We start from the raw sequence: 14,976 nt of genomic DNA, 5'->3' as shown, positions 1-14,976 counted from the left end.
TCATTCACCACATCAAGTGGGATTTATTCCCAGAAAGCAAGGGTGGTTCAATATTTGCAAATCAATCAACATGACATATCATATCAGTAAAAGAAAAGATAAAAACCATACGATCATTTCAATAAATGCAGAAAAAGGATTTAACAAAGTACAACCATTCATGATAAAAAAAAAAAAAACCCTCCACAGTGTAGCTTTAGAGGAAACATGCCTCAACATAAAAAAAGCCATATATGAAAAACCCACAGCTAACATCATACTCAGTGAGAAAAAACTGAGAGCTTTCCTCCTAAGGTCAGGAACAAGACAAGGTCTCACTACTATTATTCAACATAGTACAGTAAGTTCTAGGGACAGCAATTAGACAACAAAAAGAAATAAAAGGTATCCAAATTGGTAAGGAAGAAATAAAACTTTCACTGTTTGTAGATGACATGATATTATATATAGAAAACCCAAGGACTCCACCAAAAAACTAGAACTGATAAATGAATTCTCAGTAAAATCACAGGATACAAAATCAATGTGCAGAAACCTGTTGCATTTCTATACACTAATAATGAAGCAGCAGAGAGAGATTAAGAAAACAATTCCATTTACAATTGCATCAAAAATAAGATACCTAAGAATAAATCCAACTAAAGAGGTAAAAGACCTTTACTCCAAAAACTATAAAACAATGATGAAAGAAGCTAAAGACAACACAAAGAAATGAAAAGACACTGCGTGTTCATGAACTGAAAGAACATTGTTAAAATGTCTATACTACACACTTAATGCAATCTCTATCAAAATACCAACAGCATTTTTCACAAAACTAGAACCAAAACATCCTAAAATTTTTATGGAATCACAAAAGACTCCAAATAGCCAAAGCAATTTTGAAAAAGAAAAGCAAAGCTGGAGGGGCATCTGGGTGGCTCAGTCAACTAGGCGTCCAACTCTTGATCTTGGCTCAGGTCATGATCTCGTGGTTCACGGGTTCAAGCCACACATTGGGCTCTGCACTGACAGTGCAGGACCTGCTTGGGATTCTGTCTCTCCTTCTCTCTGCCCCTCCCTTGCTAGTTTTCTCTCTCTCTCTCTCAAAATAAAAACAAATAAACTTTGAAAGAAAGAAAGAAAGAAAGAAAGAAAGAAAGAAAGAAAGAAAGAAAAGAAAAGAAAAGAAAAGCTGGAGATATCACAATTCCAGACTTCAAGTTATATTACAAAGCTGTAGTAATGAAAACAGTATGGTACTGACACAAAAATAGACATACAGATCAATAGAACAAAAGAACAGAATAGAAAACCCAGAAATGAACCCACAATTATACGGCCAATTAATCTTTGATGAGGCAAGAAAGAATATCCAATGGGAAAAAGACAGTCTCTTCAATAAATGATGTTGGGAAAACTGGTCAGCTACATGCAAAAGAATGAAACTAGAACACTTTCTTACACCATACACAAAGATAAATTCAAAATGGATTAAAGACCTGAACATGAGACCTGACACCATTAAAATCCTAGAAGAGAGCACAGGCAGTAATGTCTCTGACATGGGATGTAGCAACACTTCTAGATATGTCTCCCAAAGCAAGGAAAATTAAAGCTAAAATAAACTATTGGGACTACATGACTTTTCCATTCTCACCACAGCCTCAGGATCTCCATGGTACCTTCTTCCCTACCCCAATACAATCCAGCACCTGTCCCTTCCCCACCCTGATCCAATCTCCTTCAGCTGCTCTCCACGTCAAGCTCTCAACTGTGCCTCTGGATTCCCTGGTTCATGGGAAACAAATCTCTGCATTCTCAGCCTCTTCAATGCATTTCCCTCCACCCCTGCCTGAACCACAACATGGAACTCCTCTAATGCCCCTTCTTCCCTGTGTCTTCTCAACCTAGGCTTTCCCATCCCCCAACATCCATGGATTCCTAGGCCTAGAGAGGGATGTGCATTCTCCCTGATCCCCAGAGGTAAAAGCCTCTTCCCTTTAAGACCCATAGCACATGGCTCCACCATCTTCCCACACTCCTACTGTGGCTCTTGCTTCCCCCCAACAAAGGGCATACACAGGGCCTGGACTCTGGGTTCCCTGATTTTCTGTCCTCATCAGGCTCTGCTTTAATCCTGGAGGACTCTACTGTTCACTCTCATATTAATCCTTCCCTAGGGGCATCTAGGTGGCTCAGTCAGTTAAGTGTCTGACTCTTGATCTTGGCTTAGGTCATGATCTTACGGTTCAGTTAGTGAAATTCAGCCCTGCATTGGGCTCTGCACTGACAGCACGAAGCCTGCTTGGGATTCCCTCTCTCTGTCCTCCCCATTTCCCTTCCCCCCACTCACACACATGTGCACATGCATTCTCTCTCTCAAAATTAAACATGAAAAAAATCCCTCCCTGATCACCCCTTCCCATCCTACGCTTATCTTAATGCATCTAAATTCTGATTTCTGTGCTCACTTCGGCAGCATGTATACTAAAATTGGAACAATACAGAGAAGATTAGCATGGCCCCTGTGCAAGAATGACATGTAAATTCATGAAGCCTTCCAAATTTTATGCAGCTCTCCAGCAAACTGCCACCCTTTGTGGATTAACTTAGAGGAAACAATGTGAGTCAAAGCACAACGTGCAACACTGAATAATGAAATTGTGACATTTCATTAGAAAAACAAATAAATAAATAAATAATTCTGATTTCACACTCATATGCCCTTACTCACTTCCATGTTCCCAGATCCCAGCACAGGCCTAGGTCACCAGTAGACACTCTTATATTTCATGAATGAATGAATGAATGAATGACCACAGGGAGGAGCAAGGCAGAGAGGGATGGACACAGGTTTCTCCCACCATCTTGCTGCTCCAGCCAGAGTCCCTTCCATAGCTGGACTGTTAGCTGAATGTAGGGCCTATGCTACTTTCTCTTGTCATCAGCCACATAGGCAGCCTCACCAACTTCCACTACCCATCCAGCAGGAACTCCCAAATTCCACTCTGACCTGGGGTGAGATGGGAGGCTATGATCAGCCCAGGGCAGTAAAAGGCAGAATTATCTAGAGACTGGACCTTCCCCAGCCCATCCCCATGCCAGGCCCTGAGGAGCCTTGGCCCCACCCAGAACAGGGCAGAGAAGGCTTTAGTGCAAACAGGTGAGCTGCCCTACAGACAAGATTCTCCTTCTTTCCTATTACTAGATTTGTCACACTCAGTGACTCCAGTTTCAGACACAGAGTCTGCTCTGAAGAAATGACTCCACCAGTCTAAACTGGGTACGTGATTACCAGTCTGAGGGCCAGCCTTGAACTAGGCATTCCTCCTTGCCCCATCCCTTCTGCCTGCAGGAAATCCTGGGGAAAGGACAAGGCACTTGGTGCTAAGGTGGCCTCTAAAGTTTAATAGGAAAAAGCAGATTATTTCCCCCCCTCTTCTGAGGTTGATGTACAATTCTACCCTCACCTTAATCCCTGGGAAGCAACATGGGGCACAGAAGAGGGCTTACAGTGACATCAGCAACATAGTCCAACATAGTCCAGTACAATATCCCTCACTGATATCTGTGACTAACCAACAACTTGACATCCATCCACAGATGAAAATGCCTTTATGGGAGCTGTGGGGTCCAGCACCACATGCCAGGAGACCCAAGAGGAGTCTCAAACACCCACGTGTCAAGTAACAGACCTCAGTCCCACCTGTAACCCTGAAATGGCCCATGAATCAGCTCTAGCCCCAGACAGCCATGGTTCAAGAGACCTTGGAGAGCACTGTCTTAGACAATCACTCTTAGAGAAGAGAGGCTTTATAGAAGTCCAGGTTTCCAGAGAACTTCCAGCACATAGTTGCAGCAAAAAGTGTGTGTGTGTGTGCACATCAAAGAAGGTAAGAGGTATAATTTGACTTTGCCCACATCACCTGTCCCCCAAGCAGCACGGCTCAGGGCCAAGAAATCACCTTCTCAGCCCATGACTTCTCTAGCAGGGGGAAAGTGAGGGCATGCAAGTGAGCACCTGGCTTCCCAGGCTATGCAGAAATCTGGAAAACAGGCCTATTTCTCTGTTGCCCCATTCAGGGTACTGAGTTGTGTGCTGCATGACTGGGGCTGGGAGGAGCAAGTAGGACTCTTGGAGGGCATTAAAGGAACATGGATTCTATTAACTATATCATAAATTCTAATCAAAGGGCATAGAGTGGACTTGCCACCACATTTACACTGACAGGAGCTCGATTTCCTCAGGAAATCCCATCAGGGAGGCATCACCCTGGCTGTGGTACAACTTGGAAACATGTCCACACTGACAGCAGCTGGGTTTCCTCAGGACCCTCTGTGGGAAGAGAAGGAAGTGGCTGGGAATCAATGTACCAGAGTTATAATCCAAAACAAAGATTTTCCTTCAGAAAACATCATCAATAGCCACTACTAAAATGACCCTGATCTACTGGGCAGCCATGGAACTTGAGATGTTGTCTACCCCAGTTCATTAACAATGAGCTCTGCATGCTTGTATATCTGAGAGCTGGTGTGTTTGAGGTTGGCTGGAGAGCTAAATCACCCTCATGAAAGAGACGGGACCCTGACCCCAGTCATCCTGCAGATGAAAGAGCTGATCAACATTACCAATGTCACTCTGTTTGATGCTTTCAGTGGCTTCCAGGCCCTTCTCCTCCAAGGTGTTTCCAAATTCCTTCAGCTTATCCAGGATGTGTCCCCAAGGTGTTGGAGAGATCTGGGGCTGCCCAGGCTAGGGCTGGTCCTTCCAAAACCATTGACAGAACCACCAGCAGGACTGGAGGCAATAAGATGAGCCTCATGGCAGTGCCAGAGGGGCACTCTGGATCAGTCGTAGGACAGCATGTGTGAGCCTGTACATTTTACAGCTACCTTCTTCCCAGAAGACTCTTCAGGTTGAACATATTGCACCTTTGTCTGGGAAGATAAAGGCATTAAATTACTGTCATGCTATTAGCAGGAGCAAGACTGCACTTATTCTTCTTGTGGCCAGACTCCTCCCATCCTTCCATTCCAAAGATGTCTTCTCCTGCATCCCCTGGGGTGAGATTTATGGCAGTTTACCCACATACTTTGGGTTGATTGAGGTTTGGGATATACCACTTGCCTAGTTCTGGTGATTCTGGGACAAAGACACTTCTGAAACTTGAGAAGGATGGAAATCAGCTTTCTTTTTTTATTGAATTATGTTTCACATAAAACATTATGTGGTTGAAGTACAAAACATGTTGATTTGATGCATATATGTATTGTAATATGATTATCATTGTGGTGATAGTTGGCACCTCTATCATGTCACATAATTGTTATTTTGTTTTTGTGGTGGGAACAACCAAAGTCTAATCTCTTATCATTTTGGGTGAATATAATGCAATTTTATTGTCTATATGCTATATGCTATGCGTTGGATTTCCAGGATTTATCTGACTACTGGTTGAAGATTTGGACCCTTAAACAAAATCTCTCCTGCTTCCCCATACCCCAGCCCATGGTAACCACTATTTTATTCTTGGTTTTTATAAGTTTGGCTCTTTCGGATTCCACACGTAGGTGATATTATACAGTATTTGTCTTTCATGGTCTGACTTATCTCACTTAGTATAATGCCTTCAAGTTCCATCCATGTTATCACAGAATGCAGGATTTCCTTCTGTCTCACGGCTGATTAATATTCCATTGTATCATGGCACCTGGGTGACTCAGTCGGCTGAGCATCCGACCCTTAGTTTTGGCTCAGGTCATGATGTCAAAGTCGTGGGATTAAGCCCCACATGGGTCTCTGTGCTGAGCGTGGAGTCTGCCTAAGATCTCTCTCTCTCTTTCTTTCCCTCTGCCCTCTACCCCCACTCACATTCTCTTCCTCTTTCTCTCTACCTCTCTCTCTCTCTACAATAAAATAAATAAATAAAAATTTAAAATATTCCATTGTATCTATATACCACAACTTCTTTGTCCATTTATCTGTTGATGGACACTTGGGTTGTTCCCATGTCTTGGCTATTATGAATGGTGCAGTAAGCATAGGAGTGTATTCTTAAAAAGGCATAGAATGGCTGGATGGATTAAAAAAAAAAAAAAACAAGATCTGACTATATCCTGCCTACAAGAGATTCACCTCAGCTTTAAGGACACACATAGGCTCAAGGTGAAGGAATAGAAAAAGACATTCCATGTAAGTGGAAACCAAAAGAGAACAAGATTAACTATGTTTATAGCAAACAAAATAGACTTAACCCAAAAACTGTAACAAGAGACAAAGAAGGTCATTATATAATGATAAAAAGATCAATTCCTCAGGAACATGTAACAGTTGCAAATATATATGTACTCAACATCAGGGCACTTAAATATATTAGGCAAATGCCAACTGATCTGAAAGGAGAAATAGACACTACCCCACTTTCAACAAAAGGTAGCTTATTCAGACAGAAAATCAAGAAGGAAACGCTGGATTTGAACTATACTTTAGTACAAATGTACCTAACAAATACATATAGAACATACCATCCAACAGAAGCAGATGCACATCCTTCTCAAGCACATATGGAACATTCTTCATGATAGAGCATGGTAAGTCACAAACAAGTCTTAGCAAATTTAAGAATACTGAATTGTACTAAGTATCTTTTCCAACTACAAGGGCATGAAGCTAGGAATCAGTAACAGGAAGAAACTGAGAAAATTCACAAATATGTGGAAAGGAAACAACATTCCTGAACAACCAATGGATCAAGAAGAAATCAAAAGTAAATAAAAAATAACTTGAAACAAATGAAAATGGAAACAAAATAACCAAAATGTATGGGATGCATTGAAACAAACTCAAAGAGATCACATCCAAATGTTGAAGCTTACATGCAAAACAATAGTAAAAATACACTAAAAAATTTATCTATGAATTGATATCAGTTGATACCAAGGAAGCACTGTTAACTTTGTTAAATATAACAATGGCATTACAGTTATTTTTTTTAAAGATCATATTTTTAAAAGATGTATATATATCAAAGTATTTAAAGGTGAAATGGCAAAAATATCTGAGATTGCCTTAAAACACAAAGAAAAAGTGACAAAGCAAATACAATACAATCTTGGTAATTATTCAGTCTAAAGAATGGGGATATGCAAGTCCACTGTTGAATTTCTGTACTTGCTTATGTTCGTAGATTTTCATAATAATTTAAAAGGAATAAATGGGTGGAAAAATTAGACCTGGTCAAACACAACTCTTTGACCCACCACCTACCCACTCTTTTCCAGTTCCAGGCAAGTTCCTAGACAGCTTTTTCCATCTGTGATACTTGGGAACAGAAAAGTCGACAGCAGGCAGCAACAAGCACCCGCACAGAGGGAACTACCAAGCTGGGCCTCCCACCTCTCTGTCTGTAGCTCTTCCCATGCTCCTGCTTGGCCTCCATCAGCCCCCAAAGCCTTTCATCAATGGATAGTCAAGTCACCCCACCTTCTCTGGAGCCTCATCCCTTCCCTGTCCTACCTGAGGCTTCCTCAGGATGTCAGTAGTCAAACCCTTCCCTGCGGAGGCTGTTGAGTAGGGCACCAGCTACAGACAGCAAGAGGGCTAAGGGCTCAGCACCAGCACACACTTACTTAATCTCACCTGTGCCTCCCTGGCTTGCCAGGCACTGGGAAAGGACAATTTGTCCAAATGGGAGGATGCCTGCCCTCTACTGGCCACCAGTCGCTCAGGCCTCCAGCTACCTCCCCTAATCTAAGCAGAAAAAAGAACAGAAAGCAGGCCCAGGAGGACTTGGCCTGGTGGTTGAGGGCTACAGAGAAAGGAAGGAGGAGGAAGGAAGTGCCCTGTGGAACTGGCAGACAGAGAAAGACTTCCAGGTGGGGGCAGGGACATGATGACAGCAGAGGAGAGCAGAGACTGTTTCTCTGCCTGCCTGCCTTCCAGTCTTGTGTTTATTCTTAAAACAGACCTAGAGCTGATCAAGGGCATGACTCTAACTTTGACAATGGGACACAGATGAGTAAGACCCTCTTTTAGGAGAGGAGCTTCCAGTGGGTGGGAAAGACACTCGCATAAACAGAACTATGCCCAGAGATCAGGGCCATATGGGCCTGGGGGCAAATGATGTGCTGCGGGCATCCAGGGGAAGCGCAGGGATAACCCTTCACAGTAGAGTAGGCTCTGGAAATCTCCCGTACCTACAGCAGAAGCCAAGAGCCACAGAGCTTCCAGGGTAGTGATGAGAAATATCCTCATGATATACACTCATGGGAGGGTACTGAGCCCAAACTGAGAATTTCAAAGGGACATCAGGGCAAAATTGCAGGGAGGAGGCTGCAACATCGAGACACTCCAATCTCAGCTTAGGCTGTTTTAGACACCTGAGTAAATTTGAAAATCTAATTGGCTTTATTCAACAATTCATGAATAGGACAGCATCCCATCTAGCAGTCAGAAAGGAATTCTAGGGAGCTACACAAAAATGGAAGGCTTTTACAGGCAGAAGCTTTTACAGGCTTTTACAGGCTTAGGCAAGGGACACTGGGGGGTCAACAAGGGAGGGAGCCAGGTTTTAGTTAGGCCAGGGAAGACTGTGAAGACTGCCCTTAGGATAGCAGTAGCCTGTAGGGAGAGGTGGAGAACACCAAGCACAGTGGAGACAGGCCAGATGACCTGGCGAACTGGCTTTAGAGGATCAGTTGGAAAACACCAAGGCTGAGAGCCCTGGGTGATCATGACTTCAAGGATTATGAGCCTCCAGTAGCCTCATAAAGAAGTCTGGACCCTTCCAGGTCATAATGCTCCAGAGAGGCCCAAATCACAGGCAAGTGGACAGAGACCCTGCAAGGGCCCAACACAGCACCAGGTGAAAGAGGCCCAGTTACCCTCTAAGGACCCAGTCCTGTTGGAAATCTCCATTTCCCCAGAGAGATCCAACCTGGACAGGTTTGTGATATGATTTGAGAAGATGAGGCAGAGAGAAAACCCCAATGTTGATTTCAAATGGGAGCAACAGTTAGCCAAGTATTTTACACCAATTGTTCTTTTATATAAAGTGGTTTTTCTGCCTTCCTATAAGGCAACTATTTGCTACCACATTATGGAGATGGCTGGATTTTCTCCACATTCAGAAGCAATGTTTGGCATAGTTTGACTTAAAATATGAACTATATAATACACTTGAAATTTAGTTTTATTTTATTTTATTTTATTTTTTTAATTCTACAATGCCTTTATTTATTTTTTTATTTATTTTTTAATATATGAAATTTACTGTCAAATTGGTTTCCATACAACACCCAGTGCTCATCCCAAAAGGTGCCCTCCTCAATACCCATCACCCACCCTCCCCTCCCTCCCACCCCCCCATCAACCCTTAGTTTGTTCTCAGTTTTTAACAGTCTCCTATGCTTTGGCTCTCTCCCACTCTAACTTCTTTTTTTTTTTGTTTTGTTTCCTTCCCCTCCCCCATGGGTTTCTGTTACGTTTCTCAGGATCCACATAAGAGTGAAACCATATGGTATCTGTCTTTCTCTGTATGGCTTATTTCACTTAGCATCACACTCTCCAGTTCCATCCACGTTGCTACAAAAGGCCATATTTCATTTTTTCTCATTGCCACGTAGTATTCCATTGTGTATATAAACCACAATTTCTTTATCCATTCATCAGTTGATGGACATTTAGGCTCTTTCCATAATTTGGCTATTGTTGAGAGTGCTGCTATAAACATTGGGATACAAGTGCCCCTATGCATCAGGACTCCTGTATCCCTTGGATAAATTCCTAGCAGTGCTATTGCTGGGTCATAGGGTAGGTCTATTTTTAATTTTCTGAGGAACCTCCACACTGCTTTCCAGAGCGGCTGCACCAATTTGCATTCCCACCAACAGTGCAAGAGTGAAATTTAGTTTTAAAGGCATTGGAGCATTTCATATATTTTTACTATAATAAACTGAAGTATGTATGGGAGAGTATGTACTCCTGTACAGATTTTGAGCTAAATTCAGAAATTTACATGTATTTATTTTTTTAAGTTTATTTATTTATTTTGAGAGAAAGCATGCACACAACCTGGGGAAGGGCAGAGAGCAAGGGAGAGAGAGAATCCCAAGCAGGCTCTGTGCTGTGCTGAGCACAACATGGGGCTCAATCCCACAACCATGAGTTCATGACCTGAGCTGCAATCAAAAGTCGGACATTCAACCAAGTCAGCCAGGCATCCAAGAAATTTACATGTATTTAATTTTGCCTTCATTTTATAATCAGGGACGGATTGGAAGGTCCAAATTTTCATTACTTCTTCTTAAGTGTTTGCTCTTGGGAGTTCTCGCATCAGAAGAACATATGAGAAAAGACTCCTCATAATTTCCTTTCTGCCTCATCCCCAAACCCACCAAAAGCAGCAAAGCAAATAAGAAACAGCAACTCCCTATCTTTGATTAAGTGGAGTTAGAGGGAAAACCTATAACTCCAAACTCCAAAATAAATTAGAAAGACTGATAAGGGCAGAGAACACCAGGCCATCCAGGGAGACCTTCAAGGTAGGGGCAGCACAGGACAAACCCATACAGGTCGATGGCCCACCTAGGAGCAGGGGCAGGGGTGGGGGAACAACAAAACAATCACATTTGATACAGTAGAGTGGAAGGAGACCCGGTGCTCAGAGAGATAAGAGACCACATACAGCAGCAAACCACTACATTGGCTAACATGGGGAACAGAAAAGGGGTCTGGGGGAAGTAACAGCCCCAAAGCTGCAGCTCTTGATCAGCTCAGCAAAAAAGAGGTTGGCAGCCTTAGGCACAAGTACCTGTCTTCCCCATGAGACAGTACAAATACCTTGGCTTCTCCCCAACCCCATCCTTGTGAAAACAGCTAATCCAAGAAGAATTTGACCACAAAATGAATAGGTAAAGAATCTCCGGGCTGGGGGGGGGGGGGGGGGAGAACATGGTGGCAGGGACGTAGACAGAGGATAAATAAAGGAGCAAGTGAAGAACATCTCTCCAAAATATTTTAGTGTAGAGGGAAGGAGCCAAGATGGTGGAACAGTACAGAAGTTTTTTGTGTGTCTCCCATCAATGAAATACAGCCATACCATACACTAAACCATCCTGCACACCTAGAAAACGATCTGAGAATTAACAACAATCTGCACAACCTGAACCACAGAATTCAGCAGGTATGTGGCATGGAGAGGTGAACTTGGGGAGAGAGAAGGCACAGAGGGTGGGGAGCCGCTTTTGCATGCAGAGAGAGGATGGAGACTGGGGGAGAATATGGGAAAAGCACCCATCCCCAAAAGCAGCTGGAGAGAAAGTGGAAAATTGGAAACAGCCACAGGGACTGAACTAAAAAGGCAGAAAGGACAAAGGAGAAAGGAGAGGGTTTAAATTCCATTAAGACTGTAATCAGGGGGAACGCAGAGTCTGAAACTTCGCAGCTCGATACCTGGAGGTGCTCTGGTGGAAAGGGCGAATCCTCAGGAGCAGAGTGGGGTCCGGGAGGTTCTTGGGCCACACAGGGAGAAGCGGTTCCACTGCTGGAAGGACATTTGGTAGAGGCTGTGAGGCCACCTGGGCCCAGCAGACCCCAGAGAACGGCCACATTCGTTGGTGCTGGAACAAGATCGTTGGGGGTTAAGCCTGGTGCCAGATGTGTGTTGTGATTTTCCATAATCCCTGAGGTGCTGCTGCTACACTATCTCGCGAACTTTTTCTGTGGTGGGCTGGCACCTGGCTGCAGTCTCTGGGCATCAGCAGCATCACGGTCCCACAGGTGTTCCTGAGTGCGGCAGGCACCGGGCCATTGCTCAGTGAGATCCTCCGCAGCGGGCAGAGCAGGTCAAAGCCGCAGTGCCTCAGAAATGGGGCGCCGGGGAAGTCAGCCACATCTGAGACAAAACTCAGGAGGGAGGTGCTGCCTGGGGCTTGGTCACAGACAGTGTGGAAGCAGGGAGTGGACAGAAGCCGAAGATGGATGGGTGCATGATTGCTGATCAGGGAGAACAGAGTTCTGAAACTAGAGACTGGGTAGCTGGGTGACACCATTTTCACCACTGCCACGCATGTGCATATGCACCTACAAGCACCACAATTCACCCCAGTAGGCTAGCAGTGCCATCTAGTGGAGAACAGAGCCATTACACTAAGCCCCGCCCAACTAGGCCAACCTCGCTCTTCAAGAACACAAGTCTCACCGCCTGCTTAGTTTATGGACTATGAAGCACTTTATAGTTTGACTTCTAGGGGAAAACAAAGTAATTTCAGTTGTATTTCAGTCTGTTAGCTGGTCCAACTATTCAATTTTCTTTCTTTCTTTCTTCTTTTTTTCTTTTTCGTTTCTTTTTCTTGAATACAGAAAGAGAAAAAATTCAATTAATTTTCAATTTTTATTAAAAATATTTTTTCTTTAATGTTTTTTTACCATATGTTTTACTTTTGTATAAATTTTTTAAAATTCTATTTTACTTCCATCATTTCATTTTAGTCTACTTCAGTGTATTCATTTTTTCAAATTTTCAAACGATTTCCTTTTTTTTTCTTTTTTCCTCCTTTTTTCTCTAATCTATCAAGCCACTTTCAACACCCAGACCAAAACACACCTAGGATCTAGCATCATTTATTTTATTTTGTGTGTTTGTTTTTAATTTTTTAATTTTAATATATTTTTAAAAAATTTTAATTTTTTATACCTCATTTATTCCTTTTCTCCATTCAAAATGACAAAACAAAGGAATTCACCCCAAAAGAAAAAGCAGGAAGAAATAACAGCCAGGGACTTAACCAACACAGATACAAGCAAGATGTCTGAACCAGAATTTAGAATCACAATAATAAGAATACTAGCTGGAGTCGAAAATAGATTAGAATTCCTTTCTGCAGAGATGAAAGAAGTAAAAACTAGTCAGAATTAAATAAAAAATGCTATAACTGAGCTGCAATCTCGAACGGATGCCACGGTGGCAAGGATGGATGAGGCAGAACAGAGAATCAGTGATATAGAGGACAAACTTATGGAGAATAATGAAGCAGAAAAAAAGAGGGAGATTAAGGCAAGAGAGCATGATTTAAGAATTAGAGAAATCAGTGACTCATTAAAAAGGAACAACATCAGAACCATAGGGGGTCCCAGAAGAGAGAGGAAGAGAGAGAAATAGGGGTAGAAGGGTTATGTGAGCAAATCATAGTGGAAAACTTTCCTAACCTGGGGAAAGACACAAACATCAAAATCCAGGAAGCACAGAGGACTCCCATTAGATTCAACAAAAACCAACCATCAACAGGCATGTCATAGTCAAATTCACAAAATACTCAGGCAAGGAGAGAATCATGAAAGCAGCAAGGGAAAAAAGTTCTTAACCTACAAGGGAAGACAGATCAAGTTTGCAGCAGACCTAGCCACAGAAACTTGGCAGGCCAGAAAGGAGTGGCAGGATATATTAAATGTGCTGAATCAGAAAAATATGCAGCCAAGAATTCTTTATCCAGCAAGGCTGTCATTCAAAATAGAAGGAGAGATAAAAAGTTTTCCCAGCAAACAAAAATTAAAGGAGTTTGTGACCACTAAACCAGCCCTGCAAGAAATTTTAAGGGGGACTCTCCGAGGGGAGAAAAAGATAGATAGATAGATAGATAGATAGATAGATAGATAGATAGATAGATACCAAAGCAACAAAGATTAGAAAGACCAGAGAATACCACCAGAAACTCCCAACTCTACAAGCAACATAATGGCAATAAATTCATATCTTTCAGTACTCACTCTAAACGTCAATGGACTCAGTGCTCCAATAAAAAGACATAGGGTAACAGAATGGATAAGAAAACAAGATCCATCTATATGCTGTTTATAAGAGACCCACTGGAGACCTAAAGACACCTTCAGATTGAAAGTAAGGGGATGGAGAACCATCTATCATGCTAATGGTCAACAAAAGAAAGCCGGAGTAGCCATATTTATATCAAACTTTCTAGACTTTAAAATAAAGCCTGTATCAAGAGATGAAGAAGGGGTCTATCCACCAAGAAGACCTAACAATTGTAAATATTTATGCACCAAATGTGGAAGAACCCAAATATATAAGTCAACTAATCACAAACATAAAGAAGCTCATTGACAGTAATACCATAATAGTAGGAGATTTCAACACCCCACTCACAGCAATGGACAGATTATCTGATCAAAAAATCAACAGGAAAAAATGGCTTTGAATGACACACTAGGCCAGATGGTCTTAACAAATATACTCAGAACATTTCATCCTAAAGCAGCAGAATATACATTCTTCTCCAGTGCACATGGAACATTCTCCAGAATACACCACATATTGGGACACAAATAAGCCCTCAACAAGTACAAAAAGATAGAGATCATATCATGCATATTTTCAGACCACAACTCTATGAAACTAGAAATCAACAAGAAAAAAATTGGAAAGGTAACAAATACTTGGGAGACTAAAGAGCGTCCTACTAAAGAATGAATGGGCCAACAAAGAAGTTAAAGAGAAAATTAAAAAGTATATGGAAGCTAATAAAAATGATAACACCACAACCCAAAACCTCTGGGACACAGCAAAGGCAGTCATAAGAGGAAAGTATATAGCAATCCAGGGCTTCCTAAAGAAGGAAGAAGGATCTCAGATACACAACCTAACCTTATGCCTTAAAGAGCTGGAAAAAGAAAAGCAAATAAAACCCAAAACCAGCAGAAGACAGGAAATAACAAAGATTAGAGCAGAAATTAATGCTATTGAAACAAACAAACAAAAAACAGTAGAACAGATCAATGAAACCAGAAGCTGATTCTTTGAAAGAATTAACAAAATTGATAAACCACTACCCAGTTTGATCAAAAAGAAAAAGGAAAGGACCCAAATAAATAAAATCAAGAATGAAAGAGGAGAGATCACAACCAACATAGCAGAAATAAAAACAATAATAAGAGAATATTATGAGCAATTATATGCCAATAAAATGGGCAATCTGGAA

The 14,976-nt window shown here is 42.1% G+C and overlaps 1 non-coding gene and 1 pseudogene across 1 annotated transcript; one reads left to right on the top strand and one right to left on the bottom strand.

Annotated features, from left to right (window-relative positions):
- Nucleotides 1–2,445: 2,445 nt before the first annotated feature.
- On the top strand, nt 2,446–2,552 carry LOC128778397 (U6 spliceosomal RNA). The gene has a single exon (XR_008423987.1). It is a non-coding gene; the product is annotated as a U6 spliceosomal RNA (small nuclear RNA).
- Nucleotides 2,553–4,201: 1,649 nt separating this feature from the next.
- LOC109267404 (apolipoprotein C-I-like) lies at nt 4,202–4,998 on the bottom strand (annotated as a pseudogene).
- Nucleotides 4,999–14,976: the final 9,978 nt, after the last annotated feature.

This window comes from Panthera pardus, unplaced genomic scaffold (assembly GCF_024362965.1).
Source record: "Panthera pardus isolate Hobbes unplaced genomic scaffold, ASM2436296v1 HiC_scaffold_2, whole genome shotgun sequence".
Classification (NCBI taxonomy): domain Eukaryota; kingdom Metazoa; phylum Chordata; class Mammalia; order Carnivora; family Felidae; genus Panthera; species Panthera pardus.
This window is presented reverse-complemented; position numbering and strand designations above follow the sequence as displayed.